The sequence below is a fragment of the Marmota marmota genome, unplaced genomic scaffold (genome assembly GCF_001458135.2).
Source record: "Marmota marmota marmota unplaced genomic scaffold, marMar, whole genome shotgun sequence".
Taxonomy (NCBI): Eukaryota; Metazoa; Chordata; class Mammalia; order Rodentia; family Sciuridae; genus Marmota; species Marmota marmota.
Window position 1 is genome coordinate 2,050,682 of NW_026000185.1, and position 18,358 is coordinate 2,069,039.

An 18,358-nucleotide genomic window follows, 5' to 3' on the forward strand; every position below is an offset into this window, starting at 1 on the left:
TGATTCATATTGCTAAGTTGCTTGCCCAGGCCTAAGCCTCCTGAGTAGTGGGGATGATGAGGGTTCCAGGTGTGCGCCACCATGCTCAGCTCTTCTGAGCATTTTTATAGATTATTTTTGTTATTGTTTCCAGTTTTGGGGATGAATAATATGTAGCCTAGGTATTTCTGCTGATTTCTAAGACCAAGAAACTCTACTCTGGGGAACAAGGTTGTAACAAGGTATTTCTTGACAAGTACCATGACAGAGTCAAACTGTAGACGTCAGCTGCTTCCTACAGCACTTGTTCTGAACTAATTGTGGATTTAAGAAGTTGGAGGAAGGAGGGATTTAAGTGTTCTGTGGAGGCTGGAAAGTCAGCTCTGCCATCTTTCTAGTAAGTTTAATATATGCCTTTGCTAATGACAAGTCAGGTGTATTGAAGTTCTTGAAGAGAAGCAGGTTTACTTCCTGAGGATTAGAAATATAAGCTTTTTATTTGGGAATTGGAAACAGTAATCAGAAAGTTTCTTTTTGATACTGGGGATTTAACCCAGGGGTGCTTAACCACAGAGCCATGTCCCCAACTCTTTTTAAGCTGGTCTCAAACTTGCAGTCCTCCTGCCTCAGCCTCCCAAGTCAGTGGGATTACAGATGTGTGCCACTGTGCCTGGCTAGAAAGTTTTTTTCATAGGGAAATACACCAACCTGGGCTAGAGTAAGGGTACTTCCAGCACTTAATGATGGACACTCTGGAGTGAGTAGCAAGGACCCAAAATGGGAAAGGAGGAGGGGCATCTGGGAGAACTCACTCTGAGAAGCAATGTGGACATCCACCTTGTCCAACCCATGGAGTGGGGAACAGGTAAGGCCAGAGAGTGACTGGTCAGCTCTCTGTCGGAGCTGAGCCCTCACCTCACGGTGCCTGTTGCTGTGAATGAATTTGGCCTTCACGCCCAGCCTTAGTGGAGAAGACCACCATGTGGAGCCAGAGCTGTTAGTGGTAACATGTTCAGGGTCCTGTTAAGGAGAGCACAGTATTTGATTGACAGGGGCTCTATCTTCCTAAATACTTGAAACCTGGAGCGAATGTGGTGTTCCAGCTTCAGAATGGTGGCCCTTCATTCTTTTTGGGTCATCGAGACTCAAAGCTGAGAAGGCTGTCCTGTGAAATCAGGACAGTGCCTTGTGATTTTCCTGCTTGCCGCAGAATATTCAGAACCCTGGTCGCTAGGTTTTGCTGGCATGCTGTCGAACAGGGTTCCTGATATGGCTGCTGGGAGGGCAGGTCCTGTGTTACCTATCAGTCCTCAGGATATTCTGCCAGGGAGGCTCTGGCTCTTGCAGGAAGCAGTCAGACTGGCACCTGGTCTGGAGGGTGGGATGTGCCTTTGGAGGGTGAGCTGGACCACATCTCAGGGAGCAGCCCCGGATCTGAATGGTGATCTGGTTTCCCCTGGCTGCCTCTGCTGCCACTCCATTCACAGTATTTTCAGAAAGAGATGAGGGGATGTTGGTGGTACTAGTGGTGGCACTTCTCTGAGTGTTCAGAATGAGCAAACCTTGCCACCCCAGCTCTTAGAAGCAGCCTGTGGGCCATTGACCTTGAAGCGCCAGAACAGTGTGACTTAGGGAGTGTGACTTAGTAAGTAAATTATTTCAGAGCTCTTAATGGGCTATGCAGTTGCCATTTTAAACAAGCGCATGTTAACACCCTTTAACTTGCATGTGGCTAGGCTACACAGTCCCGCCTCCCTTTATAGAGTAGGTAGTTAATACTCAAGTGTTGCTTCCAGGTGCTAGTTTTTATCAGTTTCAGGAGAAGCTGTTCAGTCAAGCAAACTGTGTGAAGTAATTAAAAACATTCTCAGATACTTAACCACTGTTTTACAGTCTAAGACACTTAGAATGGTCCCTAAATGATTCTCAGCCCTATTGTCATGTCTTGTGCTTGTAAGGACTAAAGGTGAGCAGCAGGGCTGGAGTGCTGGACTTGGGAAAGCCCTCAGAAGGAGCCTCCTTGGAGCCCCAGCCTCTGAATAGCCTGATGCACTCTTCTGGAGCCAGGGGTGGTCCAGGGGCTGCTGCTCCTGATGCAGTGTCTGCCTGTCCTTGCCAGGTTCTGCTGCTGGTATTGAGGAGCACACACTGAGACACTTTTCCTATTTCAACCTACATTTGTCCACAGCACCACTTGTTATACTGGGGACAAAGGGGGTGACGTATGGGGGTAAGAAGGTTCTTAAGGGTCTAACTCCATACCATGCAACTGCAGTAGCCACAAGCCACATTGTAATTTGACATTTATTGTTTTGGTACTATGGATTGAACCCAGGGGCTCTGTAGCATGAGCCACATCTCAAGCCCCCTCCCTTTTGGGGATAGGTTTGCTGTGTCTAAGTTGCTGAGACTGGCCTCAAACTTGTGATCCTCCTGCCTCGAGAGCATCTGGGATTACAGGTCTTAGGTTTGGTATTTGAACATTCATTTGACTACCCATATTTTGAATGCTCAGCAGTAGTATGGCCACCCCATTGGACAGCACAGCGAGAACACATCAACAGAGCTTTATTGGCTAGTGCCGGCCTAAACAACCTGCTTGGATTCTTGGCTTAGATGATCCTGGTGGTGTTAAGGTCACAGTTCATGCTGGGAAGATGCAGTGTGTCCTGGAAAAGCAGAATGAGTAAAAAGCATTAGGAACTTGTACACAGATGGTTCTTATGACAACCCTGTAGAGCAAGGCTTTTCAAGTTTCTTACGAAGGATCAAGTTTTTTCTTTACTACAGTGCAGACAACAACTGAACTGAAAATGTGGAAAGCCTCAGTTTATTAATGAATTCTACAGATGTAAATTGCTGAACATTTCAGCAATTATGTTTAGAACAAAAATACTTTGGAGAAAAAGAATTGAAGAAACTGTGCATGTGCAGAAAGTATGTACAGGTGATTAACCCATTTTCTCCCATTGCTCCAGATGTGCAACAGGTAGAGCTTAAGTTGAGTAACAAATGCACCATTTGCCATAACTTTGAAGTAATTATTATGTTTATAGAATTAAACTTGGGACATGATGGGTTAATATAAAGAATAGATCATAGACATGTAACTGTCGTTCCAGGGTGACCGAGCAGAACTTTGCATGGCATAGAAATTACATACTTTGAAGCCTTCATGCATGCATTGAATGCCATGTGTGCATGCATCTTTAGTTTTTATTTATCTTTTTGGTACTGGGGATTGAACCCAGGATTGCTTTTACCACTCATATCCCAAATCCTTTTTTATCTTTTGAGGCAGGATTTCACTAAGTTGCTGAGGCTGGCCTCAAACCTGTGAGCCTCCTGTCTCAGCCTCAGTTGCTGGGATTATAGGCATGATCCACTGTGCTTTAATTTGGTTTTTTTTTTTTTTTTGCTAGTGAGGATTAAACCCAGGGGCATTTAGCTATATCCCCAGCTATATACATATATATTTTGAGAAAGGGCCTCACTAACTTGCTTAGGGTCCTTGTTAAGTTGCTGAGGCTGGCCTCAAACTTGTGATCCTCCTGTCTCAGTCTACCAAGTCCCTGGGATTATAGGCGTGTGTCACCACACCTGACTGGCTGTGGTTTAGTTGATAAAGTGTTTTTGCAATGCTTCATCTCTGTAGACAGCTAAATGACTATCGGGTGAACTTATAGCTAAATTATCTTCTATTGGAATAAATAGACTTCTGAACTGGGTATGGTGGTGCATGGTGGAGATTGAGGCAGGAGAATTGAAAGTTTGAGGTCAGCCTGAGCAAATAAGGAAGAACCTGTCCCCAAATAAAAACTGTCTGGGTGTGACTCAGTCCTATAAAGTGCCCCTGGGTTCAATCCCCACTACCAAGAAAGAAAGAAAAAAAGAAATGGGTTGTGGTGGATTTTATTTATGTTGGGTTATAGTTATCAAATCCTGGAATCTCGCAGGCCGTGCCATGGGTCTGCTGCACATGACTGACTGCAGTTACCTCTTGTGACAAGACATACCAGCTTCCTCCTCAGACAGGCCCCCAGATGTATGCTTGGATATGGCCAGGGAGGTCAAACTTCTCAAAATTTCTAAAGCCTCCCCTAACTTCTGTTCGGGTACTGAGGGGTATCTGTGCAACCACTGTGTCAAGTAGCACTGCGAGGGCCCCTTTCTGCCCCCTCCATCCCATGCCTGCATTGGCCTTCATTTCTGTGCCGTCCTGCCCGCCCCTGACTGCTTGTGCTGCCTGCGCCCTGGTGCCCACAGAGCCTGGCCAGGTGTTCATCCATCAAACTCCTGCTGACTGGCAGGTGCAGTGCTGGATGCAGGGTTTTCGTCCCTCCCACACATGTGACCACCTTCGAGGAAAGGAGGTGTGAGGGAGAGCTCCAGTGAGGGACTGTGGTGTCCGACAGGGACAGTTGTGGTGAAGAGGAAAGAGGACTGGCCTGCTTGGAAGGGATGGTCTGGGGAGGCTTCCCAGAGGTGACACAGCTGAGATGGAAGAGGGTGGTGTGTTCAGAGATGGGAAAGGTGTGGGATCTTGCCAGTCTCTGAGATTTAGGGTCTGGAATAGGCAGTGGTGGTCTCACCTTCTCAGAGATGACTGCACCTTGATCCTGGGACCTTTGAACATGCTCTGTTGTGTGACAGAATTCCTTTGCCGATCCCCATACAAGATCATGATGCATTATCTAGACGACCAGTATAATCATCAGGGCCCCCAGGGTCTCTGCAGAAGAAGGGGAGGGGCAGGAATCAGTGTCAGTTACCTGGGTGAGAAGATGACCAGCCTCTGCTGGCTTTGAAGGTGTAAGGGTGATTGAGGGATGTGGGTGGTCCCTGGAAGCTGGGGAAGGGAGGCCAAGATGGCCCCTGAGGCCTCCACAAGGAACAGGGCTCTGCCAACACCTTGCTTTTAGCCCAGTGAGACCCATTTCAGACTTCTGACCTCCAGAACTGAGCAAGTGTGTGTGTGGCCACCAAGTCTGTGGTAATTGGGTAGAGCAGCCAGAGGACACCAGCAGGCTTGAAGGTGGTGGGTCACAAGGAGCATGTGAACGCTGGATGGGCATGGCTGCCTCGACCTTCAGAAGGCTGCAGAGGCTTGCTGTGTGGCGAGGCTGACACTCTCCAAGGGTTCACAGTGCCAGGCCACGTGACAGGGCTGCACCCACAGATCCAGGGTGGATGCAGCATGGTCCCCGTTGTGGAGCAGAACTGAACAGAATGCTGAGCAAGTCTGAGGACCTACTGGGCTTGGCCAGGTAGGTGGCAGAGCCAGGGACTGGAGCCCTGGCTGGCTGGCTTCACAGCCATTTGCCATCCATCTCTGTCTGGAGACACCATTGGCCATGAAAGTAGCAGTTCCTTAAACACCTGCTCACTGCGAGGCAGGCTACGGGTGGACTTCCTGGGCTGAACTGTCTTGTGTGGTTCACCACATGCTTTGAGTAGGGAAAGTAGCTCTCTGCCAGAATAGGCTGAGGCCTCCCGTGGAGTACAGCAGGTGGAATTTGGTGACATAGGAGGGCACCAGGCAAAACATTATCCATTGGTAGATCACTTCAATTGTGAGTCAAGTGTTCAGTAACATTTTAAAAGAGATTCTGAGTTTTCTAAAGCAAACTCTCCTGGACTGTGTAGCTCTGAGCGTGTGGACGAGTTTGATGGGAATAGGCCTGTGTGTGGCCAGCTGGGGAACAGGTGTACTGCATTTCAGTACCCAAGTCTCTAGACATTCAGAATTGGTCACTGAGGCATTTTAATCCAAAGACCGGGCCTCTCCCCGCAGCTCTTCCTCCCCACAGCCGTCTGCACTTTCCCATGAGCAGACTGGTGTCTGAGCTGCCAGGCCCTCTCCAAGCCTGCACAGATCTCGGGGGGGCCTGGCTGCGTCCCAGAGCCCCACTCCCTGCCCATATCCTGTTTTTAAGCCCTGCCCAGCTGTGTAGGTGTCCTCCCCATCACCTGAATCTTTTAAGAGGGCAGCTTTTACAAGGTGGGAGGAAAAGTGGGTCAGAGGTACCAGAGCCTCAGGATTCCTTAACTGGGCAGAGGTTGAAAGAAATTAGGTGGCTTCAAAGGCTAGTCTCCTTGCACCATTAACTTCTAGCTAGCCATGTGGTATTTACTATTGTGGCATATATTAAATAATTCCCTTTTCAGCTTCTTTACCTGACAGTGTTTTAAAGTTGTGATAGACAACTTTGGGCAGACTATTTAGTTATAAAGTAACTGTAGCAGTCAGACTATGGCAAGACTAGTTTAAATACAGAAATCCCCACCACCACCCCTTGCATTGCTAGGGAAGGAACCCAGTGCTGAGCGTATGGTAGACAGGTGCTCTACCACTCAGCTACATCTCCAGCCCAGAAACCCTTTCTTGGTTTGAACTTGGTCTGCCTGTAAATCATTGATTCAAGAAAGATTAAATCAATGTGACTTTTTTTTTCTCTTTACATTACTGGGATTGAACCTAGGAGTGGTCTGTCTCTGAGCTATAATGATCCTAGCCCATTTTTTAAAATTTTACTTTGAGACGGGATCTCACTAATTTGCCAGGGGCCTCCTTGAACTTGGAGGCCTCCTGCCTCAGCCTCCCAGGTTGCTGGAATCACAGGCTTGTGCCACCTTGCTGTTTTCTGAATGGCCCCCATGCTCTTCAGCACAGCACAGGTTCTTTTCTGGACATTGCCTCAGATGGGTGATTTTAGTAGGTTGAAGGTGTGAGATTTTGCTGCAAAAATAAAAGATGGGCCACACAAATTCTGGCTTCAGCATGTCCAGAGAACATGTGCATCGATTGTGTTGATGCTCTGTCCACTGCCTGGAGGAGATGGGATAGAGACTAAGCCGGGGCTGGGGATGTGGCTCAAGCGGCAGCGCGCTCGCCTGGCATGCGTGCGGCCAGGGTTCGATCCTCAGCACCACATACAAACAAAGATGCTGTGTCCGCCGAAAACTAAAAAATAAATATTAAAAACTTCTCTCTCTCTCTCTCTCTCTCAAAAAAAAAAAAAAAAAGAGAGAGAGAGACTAAGCTGGCTCGGGTGGCGCACACCTGTAATCCCAGAGGCTCAGGAGGCTGAAGCAGGAAGATTGCAAGTTCAAAGCCAGTCTCAGCAACGGCGAGTCATTAAGCAACTCAGTGAGACCCTCTCTCTAAATAAAATAGGGCTGGGGATGTGGCTCAGTGGGGGAGATGACTCTGGGTGTCCTAGTCAGGAGGAAAGCAAGTGACTCTTGAGGTGATTGTCAAACTTTGGGATGCACGGCACCCAGTAACATGGCTTCCAAATCAAGGCTGGACTCTTTCGGAAGTGCCCAGGTAATGGCAGGCAGGGCCACGGCGATTATTTAGGTCTCTTGTCCCTGTAAGCACCCCAGTATCGGGGGAAACGTAATGCTGAAAGCTAAAGGTAAAATTTGCTGATGGGAGTTAGACGTGGTCAGGTTTATTCTCAAATTGGATTGTGAGTGACCTTGGGATGTGGAGAGGAAGAATTCTGTTTTGACAAAGCTAGGTCTTTTTTCTTTCCTTTTGCAGTACTGGGAGTTGAGCCCAGGGGTGCTAGGATTAGAGTACTTTACCACTGAGCTACATACTCAGCCCTTTTTATTTTGAGACAGGGTCTTGCTAAGTTGCTGCGGCTGGCCTAGAACTTGTAATCCTCCTGCCCTCAGCCTCCTGAGTCACTGAGATTACAGGTCTGTGCCTCCCTGCCCAGCAGGCCCTATAATGTGTTTCAAAAGGGCTTTTATTTTTGTTGAGATAACACTTTAGAGTGTCTGTCAAAGCGTACTGGATTATAGAGTTGTGTTTTTTAGAGCAGAACTGTGTTGTGGCCCTTGCACTTCAGATGTAGAAACCAGGACTAGGAGGGGCTGAGGGCTCTAGTTCTTCACTGTCCAGTATTATGGCCACTAGCCCCATGTGGCTGATTAAATCTATAGTAGCTAGGATTAAGTAGTTTCTTAGTCTCTAGCCATATTTCATGTGCTCACTAACTACACGTGGCCTTTTAAGTCAAATAAAATGGAAGATATTAGTTCTTGTTACACAAGCCACTTTTCAAATGAGCGAGCCACTCACATGGAGCCTGCTGAGCCAGCGCAGCTGCAGGGCATCTCCATCGGCACTCAGGTCTGTGGGATCATCATGTGGACGCAGGCATGGGCTGGTGTGGCCTCAGCTCTTTTCAGGGACTCTGTCCTCCTCAGGATTGACTACAATACAGAAAATCAAGCATTTTTGTCTGTTATAAACTAGGAAGATTATTACAGACCCAGACCCACTCAGCAGAGTGCATACCTGGTCACCTGGTAATCCCCCTGAGGCACGGAGCGCAGATAGGTCATGAGAATAACGCAGAGCAGAGCGCGGGGAGCACCAGAGGAGCGCACAGACGGGGTTCTGGAAGTCGGAAGGGGAGGCTGCGTGGGGAGCAGGAAGGCCTGCCGAGGGTGCCGGCAGTGGGCTCTGCAGATGGGCATGGGCACCTCCTGCCTGGTTTTGGGGTATGTGTCACAGCACTGTCATTCTTCCCATTGCTTCCCTGTTAGGCTTGATGCCAGGGGTGCAGGGACCTGGCCCAGGTCACTTTCTTTGCCTTAAAGAGTAGTTCTTCCTCTTCCATAATAAATGGGACACACCACACTTTTATATTTCAGCTTCAGTCATAAATTAAAACATTGTTAATCTTAACTTCGCCTACTCTGGTAACAGTTATAGAGAGTTCGATTTGGATCTGTTCTTTTCTGTCTGTGCTGGAGATCAAACTCAGGGCGGGCCTCACACATGCTGTGCTTTTTTTCATAAAACACAGTAGCAATCACCATTATTTTAAAAATAACTAAATTGTACTGTGATTCACTTCAGAATTTACCCATTGGTAGGTTTTAGGTTTTATGTATTTGGGGAGGAGGGAGGTACTGGGGATTGAACCCAGGGACACATTACCACTGAGCTACATCCCTATCCCTTTTTATTTTGGAACTGGGTCTCACTAAGTTGCTGAGGCTAGCAATCCTCCTGCCTTACCCTCCTTAGTTGCTGCTGGAATTATAGGCATGTGCCATTGTGCCCATCTCTTGGTGGGTTATATTATTTCGGCAATTGTGTAGCTGTCAACACAATTTTAGGACATTTTCATCATTGCAAAAACGCCCTGAACTCACCAGCAGACACTCGCCATCTCTTCCAGTCCTCGGCAGCCCCTGACCTGTGAGTCTGGCTTTGCCTGTGCTGGGCATTTCACGTGGATGGAGCCATGACGCATTAGGCCTTAGGCGTCTGGCTTCTACTAGTTCAGCCCCTAGCACCCCCGGACACGGGCACCAGGTGTCGGTGGTTCCTGGTGGTTCCTGGATTCATGTTATGCCGAACCTCACAGTGATTTATAGTGGGTCAGAAAGATGTGGACGTTCTCATGATTGCATCTTCTGTAATAGATTTCATTTAGTGTTTTTCAGAAGGATCTGAACTTTCTTGTAGTTAGGCCATACTTTGATAGTAAGCTGCAAAAATGACTGGGTGGTACAAGTGGATGGGTGTTCCCTGTCAGCTGAGGGTTTCCTAGAGCAGCAGAACCCTTGAGGGGTGGCGGGAGGCTCTCATAGGCTGGATTTTACTGTGCACAGCCACGGGAGCTGGTTATGTGGTCAGCGTCTGTGTTTGGTGCAGAGATGACACCATGGGACACGCATTCTAAAAAAGAAGATGGGTGGGACTGCACCCCATCCTGACAGTTTGTCACCACTTAGTGTCATAGGGAGGGGCTGACATCCAGTTGGCTTGGGCAGCGCAGTGCATGCTCAGGAGGGTCTGTTGCTGGCCGGCGGGCACAGTGGCCAGTGGCTGGATGGCAGTCAGTGGCAGGGTCTGTGGGGTTTGGGGTGCACTGAAGGTGAGTACCCCTCTGCATGCTTGCCATCACCGTCTTCTTGTGTAAGCGGGGGTGTGAGGCTGTTACTGGTTTTTTTGAGATGGGTTTCCTGCAATTGAATTTTGAGAGTTTTTTATGTAGTATTTGAGATGAAGTTGTTTGTCTGGTGTGTGATTTGCAAATATTTTCTACCAGCCTATTGCATATCTGTTTATTCTCTTAACAGTGTCTTTGTGGAGCAAAAGTCTTAGGGTTTTTTTTTTTTTTTTAAGATGGTAAAAAGTAATATTTATTCTAATTGTCACATTAAAAAAATTGAGTGGTAAAAACCTTAGTTTTAACGAAGTAAACTTTATCAAAGTTTTCTTTTTGTGTTCTTGTATTTGGTATCATATCTAAGAATGCCTGGCCCCCTCCACAGAAACTTTCCTTCTAAAAGTCTGACAGTTGACATTTCATAATGAGTTGATCGCTGCAAAGGCAAGGCTCGTGTGTTGTCCCTAGACATAGGGTTATCCATTGGTTAAGGAGACTTTTCCTTTCCTATTGAATTGCTTTTGCATGTTGTCAAAATCAAACCATTTGATGGGGGCTGCTCTGGACTTGGTTTCGTGGAGCCATGGTGTTCCCTCCTGCCAGCCAGGGCTATCTCGATCCTTATGCTTCATGGTGAATCGCAAGCTCAGGGAATGGAACACCTCAATTTGTGCTTCTTTTTCCCAGCTGCCTTCACCTACTGTTTCTTTCAACGTCCGTGAAAGTGTCGATACCACCTTCTCTGTAGTTAGAAATGCGAGCTTTTCGTTGTTGTTCTGCAATACCACGATTGACCCAGGGATTGCTGGGGATTGAACCTCGGGCTGCTTTGCCACTGAGCTGCCTCTCCAGTCCAGATGTGAGTTGCTGAGGCTGGTTTCACCCTGCTCCTTCTGCCCCGGCCACCTCAGTGGCTGGGATTATAAGTGTGTGCCACCACCCCTAGCCCCAGATTTTGGGCTAGATTTGTGTTTGCATGTGTAGCTCTGGAGTGGATGGAGTGTGTGTGGACTCACTGGGAGCAGTGCCTGCCAGGGCAAGCCTTCCTGCCTTCCTGAGCAGTCTCTTCTGCAGGGCTGTTCTCTGGGGTGGCTGTGTCCTGTGCTGCTTGGCTAGCACGCACCCATGTTGGGAGCCTTCACTGGTTCATGGATAGAACTGCACCCCCCCCAACATGCTGTGCTTTTTTTTTTTTTTCCCTTTAAATGATAAAGCTAGATTTTCTTTAATATTCCCTGGAAAACTATTTTTCAGTCTTTGATTCCAGGGAGTATGCGTAGATCCTTTCTGAAGGAGAGTAAGTCATGCTTTGTGGTTGGTCTGTGTCTCAGGTGGGTAAGGGTAGGGCTAGTATAAAAAATATCTGTTTTAGGTTCCTGTTTGGTTTTATTCAAATGAAAGAACCTATTTGGAATTGGTTGTGGGTTTTTTTTTTTTTTTTTTTTTTTTTTTGGTACCAGGGAGGGACTGAATCCAGGGGCACTCAACTATTGAGCCACATCCCCAGCTCTTTTTATTTTGAAACATGGTATCTTGCTATGTTTCTTAGGATCTTACCAAGTTGCTGAGGCTGGCCTCAAACTTGTGATCCTCCTGCCTCAGTCTCCCAGGCCATTAGGATTACAGGTGTGTGCCACCCAGGTTTTGAAAGTTTTAATGATCACAGCCTATCTAGCTCTGAGCTCACCCCGCAACCCCAGACTGGCCCATGTTTTTGAATATTTCTTAAGGGAAACAGGCACGGGAGAGAAGATGCTGCCATTTGCCATGGTGTAAACACGTCTTCCAGGCCACGCTGGGGTCTGGGTATGCTTTCCTGGCCTGACTCGGTCTGTGTGTGTGTGTGTGTGTGTGTGCTTTTGCTTTCATAAGGGTGATAGGTACTTACTGAGAACATCCAGACAACATGGAGACCTCACGGTGGTGGAGGAGCGCTGACACTGCGGATGTCATCCCAGTCCATGCAGGGGTGTCTGTCCCAGAGGTATTTCTCGTACAGTTGGCGCACACCTGTTGTCCTGCTGCTTCTCTGAGGCCGTCTCTGCCATACAAGCTGGTGCTTCTTTTGCCTAGCCCCACGTTGTGTTTCTTCTGTGGCAGAGACAGTGTGTGAGCAAGTGCAGAGGTCACAGGTTTGTCCTCCTCATGCCCCTCACAGCCTCAGAACCACAGAGCTTGGCTGGGCATGGCTGGTGGTGAGGAGGATCTCTGGGGAGCAGATGATCTTTTACATAATAAAGCCACACCGAAAACCCCAAACGTTTTATTTAAGGAACACAGATTATATGTGGCCTTCTGTGGGCTTTATTTTCCTGTACCTAATTTAAATCGGGACTATTCCAGAACATAGAGCAGCTGTCAAGGTTCAATCAAATGGGTCTCCTTCCAGTCTTCAGGCTTTTCACCTTTGAAGCTGGGTGGGCACTGGCCTTGGCCTGCAGGGGCCCTCAAAGGAAGTGTAGTTCAGCAGTATGGGACTGTCACATAGAGGCTGGTTTCTTACCAGCTTCGTGAGAATCATGGAAACCAAATAACCGGGTTCACAGTTGTTAGTAATGCTTTGGATTGTTGAGCCGATTAAGCCACTTTGACTGTTAATAAGGTGGCCTGAAGAATTCATAGGGTGCAGAGTTGCCCATTTCTAAACCACACAGAGATGACACGTGGTGGGCTGGGAACGAGCAGGGTAGTCACTGCTCTCCAGGGCCCTGGCAGAAGAGCAGAGGAGCTTTGTAGGAGACCCTGCTGCCTGCCCAGGGCAGTCTGGGCAGGCGGGGTGGGGTGGCAGTCATGGGCTTCTGTGGAGGCGCGGAGGCCCTCGGTGGCCCTGCCTTCCATGTCCCCCCTTTCCCACTGCCGGCTTTCCTGCCCTTCCTGTGCTTTGCTCCGCCTGGAACCCGTTTCTCCAGAGTCTCTGCCCCGTGCCTGGCCGCTATTCGTCCTGTGGGCTTCATCCAGATGCCTCCTCCCCGTGACCAAGGTACACGTCTGCCCACTGTGGCCCCGAACCCCGTGGTCCTGACACTGCACACTTTCCCCTCCATTGCAGGTACACCCCGTGAAATAGGCGCCCACTTTCTGGTAAGCACCTCAGATGAGGGCTTGTCTTTCTCAGTCCTGCTGGACCCTAGAGCCTGGTCCACCTGTGGCTGGAAATGCTTGTCTTTGCTTCTCGTGCTTCTGCTGCCTGGAAAAGAAATGGACTAGGCCAAGGAGTGTCCCTGTTCCTATAATTGCAGGCAAACAGAGCATGGGCACCTGTTGGGGTTGAGTGCGTGACCTCTTTGGTCATGTAATGATACTGTGTTATAATCTTTAATGAATAGTTTTGAAGCATAGGTGAAAATTCCCACTTAGAACCATATTCCTGAGTTGGCTGCTTCTAAGGGACTTCACAGATGTAGTCAGGAACGGAAGGAAGGGCCACGTGTGGGTCTCCTGGCCACGGGCAGCATGGTCATCCGGAGGCGCAGTGCTGCCTGGCCAGCCCTTGTGTTATACCCACTGTTGTTGGGAGGTGAGTGTCAAGCCGCTGAGTTTGGAATGAAGGTTGCATTTTTAGATTTGAGGCGGGAGAAGAGATAATTCTAAGCTGTGATTCCTGACCTTATCACATTTTTTTTTTATTGAACACAGGACCTGCCACTGCCCCAGCCACGCTCGCTAAATTTTATTTACAAATAAATTAAAATTTATTTTGTGACAGGATCTCATTCAGCTACCTGGGCTGGTCTCTAATTTGAAATCCTCCTGCATGGCTGAAACCCCAGGAGTGTACAGGGCGCCTGGCTGCTCATCCCCTCTAGGCTGTGTCGGGGCGGGCATTCTGAAGCCGGCCTCTGCACAGGGCATCCCACAGGGACTGCAGTTGACCCAGAGCCCTCTTCTCCCCACTCCCTGACAGTGGCTAGAAAGCAGTTCTCAGGAGTCTCTGGGAGTGTGGCACCTCAGCCTGCTTGTGGTTGGCACTGCCCCTGCTTCTACGAATGCCCTTGAACTTACTGATCTCTCTCCTCCCACTTCTCCCATCCTGTATTACCTGGTCCCACAGCGAACCCCCTGCTGTTGTTCCTCCCGAGACACAGCCTGGTGGTAGCACCCAGCCCCTCAGCTGTCCTCCTGCCCGTGCTCGGTTTCCAGCTGGTCTTTGCTCTTCCCATGAGCTCAGAGTTTTGGGTCTTGGATACTTTTTGTGTGTGAACTGGGCCATCAGAATGTGACGCACTAAAAGAACTGAGAGTTTTCTTAAAGGGCGTGTGAGCTTGGCCAGGAAGGTGGTCTGCGGCCCAGCGTTCCCAGCTGTTTGGGATTGTTCTGCTTCTTGGATATCAGCTATTGACGTTGCCATTGGACAGAGCATGGCTGGCTCTTGGGGCCCAAAGGGAGCCTGGTGATAAAGGTGTAGGGAGCTCAGGGAGTTAGCTGTAGGACAGATCCATGGGGCACCGTTGTGGCATTGGAGTGGCAGGAAGGGTGGGGTTATGAAAACTCAGAAGTAGTCTTCTGGCAGGGGGTGGGTCAAGGAATTGTGGCAGTGTTTTGGAGCTGTTAAAAATTCTGCATATCTGGGGCTGGCACTGTGGCTCAGCGGCAGTGCACTTGCCTGGCATGTGTGAGGCACTTGGTTCGATTTTCGGCACCGCATAAAAATAAATACAATAAAGGTCTATCAACAACTAAAAAAAAAATTACGCATATCTGTGCAGTGTGTGGCTGTCCTGGCCGGGGCTGTGCTGAGGTGTGCAGTGTGAGTAGCGAAGTGCTTTTTCCTCCCTGAGCAGAGCATGCTCACCATGCATGCGTGTGGGAGTGGTTCCTTCCTTGACGTTAGGACAGGGAGGACCTCACCCTTTTAAAATCAAAGAGCAAAAATTACTATGAATCCAGGTCCTGTACAGAAAGGTTCACAGGAGGTCTGTTTGCAATATCCCCAGACTGGAAATAGCCCAGGTGCCAGGAGCTCAGTGGTCAAACAGGGGCACACCCCTGCCGTGGACTCCTGTTAGCCATGAAGGGGAGCACATTGTTGCAGGCTGCAGGTCACTTATGACACTTTTGAAATGGCACAATTCAAGAGAGGTTGGTTGCTAGAGATGGGGGTGTGGGTAAAAGAGCAGCCCTAGTGTCCTTGTGTTGGACCTGTTTGGTATCTTGACTGGCAGCTGACCCACACACCTACACCTGCACTGACATTGCACAGAACTAAGCACACATGAGTACAAGTAAATATGGGGGGTTCTGAATAGCTTTTGGTGTATCTCAGCATCATTGCCGTCCTGGTTATGATTTTGTACTATAGATTTTTGAGATGGTATTATAGCAGAAACTAGGAAAAGGATACACAATTTCTCTATTTTATGAAAACCACTTGTGATAATAAATAATATTAAGTAATTACTTGAGTTTAATATCATTCAGCACAATGTTCAGGTATACAGTCTGTTTGGGCAATAAACATTTTTAAGAAGCATATACATGACCTGGCATGGTTAGTCTGTAATCCCAGGCACTTGAGGCTGAGGAAGGAAGGTTGCAAGTTCAAGGCCAGTCTCTTCAACTTAGCCAGACTCTGTCTGAAGGTAAGATTTGAAAAGGGCTGGGGATGTCGGCCGTGGAGAAGCACCTGGTGCAGCCTCAAGGGAGGGGAGCGTGACTACTAGCCTGGGGCTGTAGGCCTAGAACCAGTCAGAAGTTGCCCCACTTGGTTACCTTGAGAATGTGTGCAAAGGGCTCCACCTGAAATAGGGGTTTGGCCGCAGGAGGCGCTTTTGTTTCTCTCTGGTGCTGGGGATGGAGCCCAGCCAGCACTCTTCCACTGAGCTCCACGCTGTGAGGAGAAGCAGTAGTAGTTGTTATTGTTCTTTTGGTTCTGAGGATTGAGACCAAGGGAGCTCTATTGCTCAGCTACAACCCCAGCCTTTAAATTTTTATTTTGGGACAAGGTCTGCTTCAGTTGCCGAGCCTCCCTCCCTTGAAGTTGGCAATCCTCCTGCCCTAGTCTCCCGAGTTGCTGGGATTCAGTGTGTGCCACTGCACTAGGCCAGTTGAGGCATTCGTGTTGTGTATTGTGGTGTGCCATCGTGGCCTCTCGAACCCACCAGGGAGGGAAGAAAGTTTGCCTTGCCCTTTGCCGTATACCTTGTCCGCCGTGCCCAGGGTGGACGACGCACGCTGTCCACAGCAGGTTCTGTTCTCTTCTAGACACTGGCGTCCGTGTCTGTGTGGGAGACTTTGTGTTCCAACTCCCAGACTCTTTTATGCCTTTGATTCTTTAAGAGTTTCAAAAGGCATGCACTGGGAGTGTGTGATGCTGAAATTTTGTTTTATCTTTTATTTTCCTTGCTTCTCAGGCTTGAGGACTTCCAGGTTGCTTTTAAAATGAGCTCTTAATTTTAGAGTACTTTTAGATTTGCGGAAAAGTCGCAGAGTTGGTATAGAGTTCCCTGTCTTGAGCCTCGTCTTCCCCACTGTTAACAGATTACAGCACCCGGATTGTTCATTGCAAATCCAGTGCTTCTTTAGGATCTGGAAGCTCTCCCCCAGGGTCTCCTTTCTGTCCCTGGACTATACTGCCTTGTCTGAATGGATGGACAGAGTTGTAGGGATGCTTCTGGTTCTAAAGACAAGACTGTGGTAGGATGCTTCAAAAGAGGAAAGGGAAGGAAGCAGAACGCCCGTGCAGGCTGGTGGGATTCTATGCAGTCACTCTGTGGAAGGAACCTCCCCTCCCCCGCCCACAGGCTCCACTCAGAGCCAGGAGACATGGCTGGGAACCACAGGCTTGGGCCAGAAGGTGATTGCAGGTTTCAGAACCCACGTTGGCATCTTTCAGTTATTCTTTTGAAATGTATTTGGGGTTGCTAGTCAGGAAGTAGAATTGATTTGAACTTTACAGGCAGGAAGATACTGGCTTTCTCATCAGTTTTGTAGCCTATATTAGATAATGTTCTTCACCGAGTTCAGTGGGGGTGGGGAGCTGGGAAGAGGGGAGCCAGACAGAAAGAAGCCCAGAGGGGTTTTGACCTGGAGAAGAACTGAGGGCAAGGGGCAGGGGATACTTTCAAGGCTCCATTGACCTGTCCAGTCTGGGGAGTGTGAATCGCCACCTGTTCTGGTCTCTGCAGGTTGTTGTCACTGCTTGTTGGAAGAATCTGGGGGTCTGAGTGGAGATTTCTGTGGATCTGGGGTATCCCTGGATCTCTAGGCAGGGCACCCCTGGGTGATCTGTGGAGTCTCACAGGCTGGGGGTTCCAGGTGGTGCTTGATGGGCCTTTTATAGGAGCTTTATGTATTTTGGGGAAGTGACAGAAAATGTCCAGGCCAACAAGTTGGGATTCTGACTTGTTGATCTTGTCCAGGGGGGTGAGATTCAGATGCTAAATTAATGCCACCCAATTTCCATAGCAATTGGCAAGAGTTCCTTGCTGGGATGGTAGTTCTGTTATGACATCACAAATGGAAGCCTGGGGAGAAGGCGGAATTTAAGCGCGGGCATCCTCAGGAAGAGGAGGAGCCGCTGACTGACTGCATAATAGCCAAAGCAGCCCGCCATGTTTCTAAAAATAGGTATTTGTGCCTTTTAATAAACACATAAAGTTGTGCCTCTGATACTTAGAGTGGTGAAAATTGCCCTCTGTTATATTTCTGAGTATGATGCATATTTTGGAATGGTAATTGTTTTATTGTCAGATAGATATTTTTACATATCATTACTCTTTGCCAAATGTCTCTTTTTTAACTACTTGTGATAATTAAGTCAAGAAATGAGTGTGTTGTAGCTGGGCGTGTCACATGCCTGTAATCCCAGCAGCTTGGGAGGCTGAGGCAGGAGGATTGCAAGTTTGAGGCAAGCCTCAGCAAAAGCAAGGCTCCAAGCAACTCAGACCCTGTCTCTAAATAAAATAGAAAAATGGGCAGGGGATGTGGGATGTGGCTCAGTGGTTGAGTACCCCTGAGTTCGATCCCCAGTACTCCCCCCCCCCAAAAAAAAATTGAGTGCTTTGGTTCATGTTTGGCCAGATCAGTGTTAATGTCTTTCAGAATCCCAGCTAAGTGGGATGTGAAACACAGGAGTGCAGTCACTTTCGTGTAGGGATAAGTGTGTGTACACGCCACTTCTTCACCTAGTATTTGACAGTTAATGAGGACAGCCTTGTCGTGGAGGCTATTTCTAGAAGCCCCTGGCACAATTTTCATGTATTTATTTTTTTGGCAACTATCAGGTGCTTTCGTTATTTATTCCTGGCTCAGGGATTCACTGTGCTTAATTACAGTTTTAATCCTCCCGCAGAACTTTTTAAAAAATACTGGATATTCTGTCCCCTGGTGACAGACTTGAGTTGTTTTGGCAGTTGGTTGGGAGCTTCCTGGGCCAGGTCCTCTTTCTCAGTAACCTGGTGGACCAACCAGTGGCCTTTGTCTGTTGTGCAGCCGCCAGCCTCTGCATACTGTGTGCC

General features: G+C 48.5%; 1 long non-coding RNA gene across 1 annotated transcript; it reads left to right on the plus strand.

Annotated features, from left to right (window-relative positions):
• The first annotated feature begins 7,416 nt into the window (after positions 1–7,416).
• On the plus strand, positions 7,417–17,763 carry LOC125612301. Its single transcript, XR_007342598.1, has 3 exons — positions 7,417–7,429; positions 13,175–13,177; positions 15,901–17,763. It is a non-coding gene; the product is annotated as an uncharacterized LOC125612301 (long non-coding RNA).
• Positions 17,764–18,358: the final 595 nt, after the last annotated feature.